Below are 6,991 nucleotides of genomic sequence, written 5' to 3' on the forward strand. Positions count from 1 at the left end.
GTCCCAACGCTCCTGGAGCTCTGGCAGCCTCGGGGCCGTGCCCATTCCCTGGGGAGCCTGGGCAGTGCCCAGCACCCTCTGGGGGAAGAACCTTTCCCTGATCCCCATCCTCAAACCTCCCTGACTCAGCTCCATCCTTGGGTACTGTCCCTGTCCCAGGGAGCAGAGCTCGGAGCTGTCCCTCGGGTGGAGCTGCAGCTCCCGGGAGCTCTGCCCTCAGCCTCCTCCAGGCTGAACAAACCAAGGGCTCTCCCTCCGGTGACCCCTCCAGACCCTTCCCCACCCTCATTCCTCTCCTTCGGACACTCTCTGACAGCTCCACATCCTTCTTTTCTCGCTCATATTGTGGTGCCAATATTTGTGCCGCTCAAACCGGGACGTGGCCTGCCACAGTCCTTCCCGCTGGGACAGGAGCCCGCTTTCCCATGGATGTGGAGCTGCTGGAGGCGTCCAGCACCAGGGAGAAGGACCATGGAGACAGCCGAGCTCAGCAGGAAGAGGGAACACAGGAGCAGTAGATGGTGCTGTTGCCCTGTAGGATGATGCTGGCAGGGGCGGGAGAATCCCAAATCTCAAATCGGGAGTGCTGGATCCATCTCAGGCCTCTGGCAGGGGAACCTGAACACCAAAAAGCTTTCTCCAGACCCTCTCCCCCTCTGCCCAGCAGTGTTACTGAAAACCTGCAGTGCAGCTGGCTTTGCTGGCCCAGCACCCCCATCCCAAGGTTTCCCAGGACCTGCATCCCTCCCCCAAAGGGCAAAGGGATTTTGTTGTGGGGTTTTGTTGCTTTTTTTTTTCTTGCCTGTAGAGACAATAATGCAGAAATCCCATTTTCCAGTTGAAAAATTCCGAGCTCCAAAAGGGAGGTGAAGCAAATATGTTAAGTCAAACTACAGTGGAAAACCTCAAAAGGTTAATTTAAAATTTGATGTCAAGGGAGTAAAGGGCCATTTTTGCATGAGGCTGTTTTGTGGAAAAGGGACAAGTGGGTGAATCCAGCAGGATGTTGTTACTTCAGAGGAGAAGCCATGAGAGGGAGCTCAGAGGGGTCAAGGGTTTGTGTATTTTTTCCTCAGCGGTGAACTTTCCCTGAGGTAGAAATTGGGAAAAAATCCTGGGATAAAGGGGCTGGCAGTAAAACTTGGGTGAATTTCTGTGTCCAGTTCTGGGCTCCTCAGTACAACAAAGACAAGGAGCTACTGGGGAGGGTCCAGTGGGGCAGTGGAGGTGATTTGGGGTCTGGAGATTCTGATGAGCAGGGACTGTGGGAGCTGGGCCTGGTCAGGCTGGAGAAGGGAAGGCTCAGAGGGGATCCCATCAACCCATACAAACATCTCCAGGGGTGCCAGAGGACGGTGCCAGGCTTTGTTCAGTGGTGCCAGTGACAAGGACCAATGGCCATAAACCAAAACACAAAGAATTCCACCTAAACATGAGGAAGAACTTCCTTCCAGGGAGGGGGCAGAGCACTGGAACAGCTGCCCAGGGAGGGTCTGGAGCCTCCCTCTCTGGAGACATCCCAACCCCCCTGGATGTGTCCCTGTGTCACCTGCTCTGGCCAGGGGCTTGGACTGAGTGATCTGCAAAGGTCCCTTCCAACCTTAATAATTCTGTGATCCTGTGAGTTTTGGGCTCCTTTGTGAAGTGCTGGCAGAGCAACAAGGGGACCTCGAGCACCTCCCAGCCATGCCCAGCCCAGGGGAGCTTTCCCAGGACAGAGTCACCTCCAGCTGTGGGAGCCATGCAGGAGGATGGGGACATCTGTGTGCTCATCACTCCAGGCTGGGCAGAAACCTGGCAGGGGAGGTGGCAGGTGACAAATTTGATGGGAGTGGCCTGGAGCTGTGGCAGAAACATCTCGAAGGACCACGGGGTGAGTGTGTCACCAGTGTCACATCGTCCCTCGTGGCACCAAGTGAAGTGGGAGGGCTTCAGGGAGAGCAAGCCAGAGGTGTCACTGCCCTGCCAGCCCCGAGGCTCTGCTCGTGGGGGACTTGGGGACAGCTCCAGGCTGTGCCCTCGGTTTAGCTGAGCTGTGTGGGAGGGTGAGAGGAGCCTGAGCTGTGCCAGGATGCTGCATTTCCCAGGTTCAGCGTTTCAGACGTCCCCACCAGCCCACAGGGAACTGTTCTTTATGTTTGAATTACTACAGGGGGAGAGATAACAACGTCATAATTAGGTTTGCACCTTTGAAATCTTCTATTTCTTTTGCAGCTTGAATATTTATGCAATCACAGAGCTTTGCATGTCCCAGTTCTCCACATTATTTATTTATGTTCAACAACGACTGTACTTGTTAAATCACAATGTTTTCAATAAAAGAATATGAAAAGGGAAGAATAAAAAACTCACCTCAAGCACAGAAGTGCTTTTTCCTCCTCTCCCCTGAGCCTCAAGCCCTTACCTTGGATCCTTTCTAGCTGGAAGCCCTGGGGATCTCTTAGCTCCAAATCCATGATAAGTTTTACAAATACAAATAATTTGTTTCTCTGAAGGAGAAAAAGGCTGGGCCAACGTGGGAACTGGGGCTTTCTGCTGAAGAGTCTCAAACCCAGTGATGGATTCCAGCCCTGCACATGGGGAGTGTCCCTGTGGGCACGGGGACAGGGCTGGGTCCTGGGTGCTTGGCTGGGCCAGGGGGAGGCCAAGCCCCTCTCCCACAGACACACCAGTAACCCCATGAGAACGGATTCCAGCAACACTGGTTACTGCCATGGATCCGGGCATGGGCTCTGGAGCAGTGTGGGAGTGGAGATGATTGTCCTGATCCACATCTCAGGGAGAGGGCAGGGTGACAGATGGGGGGGAGCTGGGATAGCCTCACACATTGGGAGGACACGAGGTTTTCCTGCTGTGACCCAGGAGGAGTGGGAATGGCTCCAGGGGTCCCTGCAGGTGGGGTGGGTGCTCAGTGCTGGGGTCAAGAAGAAGCAAATCTGGAGGAGCATCAGCCACGCCGAGACCAGGACAGATCCAGTCAGGGATGAGGAATGGATGGACTTTCCTGGGCCTTGGATTCCAGCAGATGTAGCTCCAGCCAGGGATGAGTGGGGCTGCTCAGGGTGTGGGGCTGGTTCATGGTATAGGGCTGCTCCAGGGTGTAGGGCTGCACCATGGTGTGGGGCTGCTCCAGGGTGTGGGGCTACTCCATGGTGTGGGGCTGCTCCAGGGTGTAGGGCTGCTCCAGGGTGTGGGGTTACTCCATAGTGTAGGGCTGCTCCAGGGTGTAGGGTTGCTCCAGGGTGTGGGGCTGCTCCAGGGTGTGGGGCTGCTCCAGGCTGTGGGGTTGCTGCACATTTGGGGCTGCTCCAGGGTGTAGGGTTGCTCCAGGGTGTAGGGTTGCTCCATGATGTAGGGCTGCTCCATGACGTAGGGCTGCTCCATGACGTAGGGCTGCTCCATGACGTAGGGCTGCTCCAGGGTGTAGGGCTGCTCCATGACGTAGGGCTGCTCCAGGGTGTAGGGTTGCTCCATGGTGTAGGGTTGCTCCATGATGTAGGGCTGCTCCATGACGTAGGGCTGCTCCAGGGTGTAGGGCTGCTCCAGGGTGTAGGGCTGCTCCATGATGTAGGGCTGCTCCAGGCTGTGGGGTTGCTCCACGTTTGGGGCTGCTGTAGGACACAGCTGCCTGTTCTGCAGTAAAGAGGCTTCAGCCATGATATTCCTGCAGCTTCCCATTAGACTTGTCCTTGAGGATTCCTGGCCCTCCTGCCCACCCTATCAGCCCGGGCAGGCAGCTCACACAGCCTCCCTCCCTGGCCACAGCCTCTCCCACCCTGCTCATCCATGACTATCGTTTGTGCAGGGCATGGAGCGAGCAGCCAAGGGAAATTTGGGAGCATTAGAGTTTGGGATGATTTCTGTTTGGAGCTACTTTGTGCACGGATTAGGGATTAAAATAAATTTAGGAGGCAATCACCCCCGTGCAATTAGATGAGGACGTTGAAACAGATTTACTGTTGCTTGCTCTTGGATAAGTGGCTGCAGGAGGACGTGGCTGCTTTAAAGTGTCTCCTGTATTTATCTCTTTAATCACTTTTTTAAGCATACATGGTTTATTGTTTTATTGATTGGACAGAGCTTTGAATAATCAATATGGCTTTGAGAATTCGCTGGGAATGACAGAATTGCAATTAAGCAGAGTATGTGGAGAGAGCCTTAACCCATCTCATTAATTAATGAGGTCACTTTTTCAAGTGTTTCATAGGAGCCCTTGGGAAAAGAAGGTGGCAATTTATTGTAATCCCTGGAGAGGATTTTTCTCCTTCCTCATGCAAAGTTATCTCAGACTCCCTGCCCTGTGCAGGGACCTTTGTGTGTCCTCCTGCAGCTTCTTTGTGCAACAAAGAGCAGCATCAGAGTGAGAAGGAATTTCAGCCTGTCCAGATGTCAGAGACTTTTCCTTCGTGCAGCCAAACCCCTGGCCCTGGGTCCATACCCAGGAGCTTTGGAATCAGCCCTTTCTCCTCTCCCCCGTCCGGGGAGGCACCTCCTGAGGGCAGGGAGAGGCAGTGCCTGCTGACACATCTCTGTGTGAGCTGTGACCTCGAAAAGGCTCAAGTATTTGGGGTTATGCAGCTTTATTCACACACTTGTTTGGAAAGAGTGGGTGCCTGGCCAGGGCGTGGCTCTGGATCCCACAGAGCGAGGCAGGGGTTGTTTGGGGCAAAATCTGCTGTGGGGAATGAAAAGATTCTGCCAAGCTGGGTGGGCTGGACACAGGGCTGGGAATCAGGAGCGGAGCAAGGCAAGCAGGGCCATTCCTCATTTCCAGACTGCCTGGAACAGCACAGCAGCTGCTCCCGCTCCCTCCGCAGATGGAAACTCAGGCACGAGCACATGGGGTGGCTCCTTGAGCCAGTGGAGCATTTAGGGAAAAGTGATTCATGCTTATATTTGCAAATAAACTCCTGTTCTGTCTTTGCTTGCACTTTGCAATCTGTGCATTGCTCAGGTAGGAAGAAAACTGCTGAGAGTTCCCAGGACGGTTTCCAGAGCAGGAGATTTCACAGCAGTTCTGTGCTGCTTGTCCAAACACCCTCAGCACAACCTCATTACTCATCTTCCACAAAACTTGGTCCCCTCCTCATAAGGAGCAAAAAAAGCACTATTTTAGGCTTTTTCAGTGAATTGCTCATGATTAAAGAGATAGTTGGGAATAGTCTGTGATGCTGAGAAGTCTCTGTATGAGATGCTGAGCAGTGCTTAAGAAAGTCAACTGTATTTGTGTGGCAGAAATGGGGCTGGCCTAGGAGTGACAATGAAAAGGAGACAGAGAAAGCTGGTGGAGGCTGCTGACTCATGAGGAGAAAATGGTTTCAGCTGGGCCAGGCTGAGATGGAGAAAATGTCTGGGTCAAGTTGGGTCTTGTCTGCTTCGTGAGAGGGCAGTGTCGTGAGGGAGCCACAGCTCACTCTAACAAGAGAAGTGCCAACTTATTTATTGATATAAAACAGTAATTTAACAAGATTCAGTGTCAGGGCACACTTGAGTATTTACTGACAGAGGACAGGGTCAGGCAGAACTGTCAGGGAGCCCCTGACGTTGCCATGGGCAGTTCTTGAGTGGTGGTGGCTCCAAGCAAGGCCTCCAGAAGTGCCACCAGATGTGGTGACAACGAACCTTCAGATTTCATAAAGGCAATTGGCTGCTGATGGGAAAAGGGTTTTGCACAGGTTGTTTTGAAAGTGTTGCTGCTTGATTTCTGAAAAAGCACAGGGATGCTCCGCTGGCCAAATGCATGGTTTTGACGGAATTTGATGGAATTGTCTCCCCTGCTGGGCCAAGAGCCCCAGAGCATGGAGCTGATGGAGACCACAGCTCACCTCCAGCCTGGGCAGGAGCGTTTGGCACCGAGGGCAGACTCAGGGCTGTACCAAAGCCCTGCTTAAGGACGAGGTCTGGTATCAGTGGAAATCACAGCCAGGAGTGGTCAGTGGGTCCTGTTGACCCGATTTGGCTCCAGCAGGCACGGATCCCTGGGAGCCATCCAGGAGCCCTGTGGCACAAGGCCCTGCAGAGGTGGCACTTGGTGACAAGGTGGGATGCTGTCAGAGGTTGGACACAATGATCTTGGAGGTCTTTCCCAACCTATGACCCTGTGATCCCAAGGTTTGGGGGGATTTTCTGGAGAAGCCAGCTCAGTGCTGATGTCCCAGCCTTGGTCCCACTTTGTTTCTGAAGCGAGTGGCAGCCCTGGGACTGAGCTTGTAGGACAGGGCTATGTCAGAGCACCGATCCCTGATTTCCCTTTGATAATTCCCTTCCCCAGACAGCAGCACTGATGGAACCAGCACAGTTCCTCCTGCTCTGGCAGCCTGATGCAATGAAAACAGGAGCTGCTGCAGGCTGACACACACTGAAATGGGAAGGGCTGGGGAGAAGCTGAGCAACAACAATAACAATAACAACAATAATAATAATGTAAATATTTAATTTATTAGAATTGTCCCGAGTCACTCCCAATCCCTGATATTTATTGATGGCCATCAGAGGATCAACCAAACACAGAGGGAGTTTTTGCATGTTTATTGTGCAGGCACACACTTCTCTCATTGGGGTGACAAGGTGGGTGATAAATAGCACATATTAAATACACAGTGCTGCTGGAGGATCCATCCATCTCCTCTGGGAAATTGGCTGTGTCAAGGGAGGAAAAGGCAGGCAGCAGGCATGACTGGGGGAGGACAAGGTCTCCAGCCCTATTGATCCATGGAAATGCTGTCTGTGGCCAGGACTGGGGCAACCTGGCCCAAAGGGAGTCAGGGCTGCTGGAGAGTCCTGGCTGGGGAGTGATTCCCAAGGGGGAGCACAGTGAACATCCTCAGAGTCACGGGATCATTCAGGTTAGGGGAGAGCACAGGTGGCTGGCTGGCAATTCTCTGCCTCCCTATCTCCACGCTTTCCTGCTTTTCCAGAACATCACTTCCAAGTCTCACATTTCCCATGTATTTCAGCTGTTTTATCATCCTGGAATTCCTTTTCTGCCTGT

The sequence above is a fragment of the Coloeus monedula genome, assembly GCF_965178545.1.
Source record: "Coloeus monedula genome assembly, chromosome: 19".
NCBI classification, from domain to species: Eukaryota; Metazoa; Chordata; class Aves; order Passeriformes; family Corvidae; genus Coloeus; species Coloeus monedula.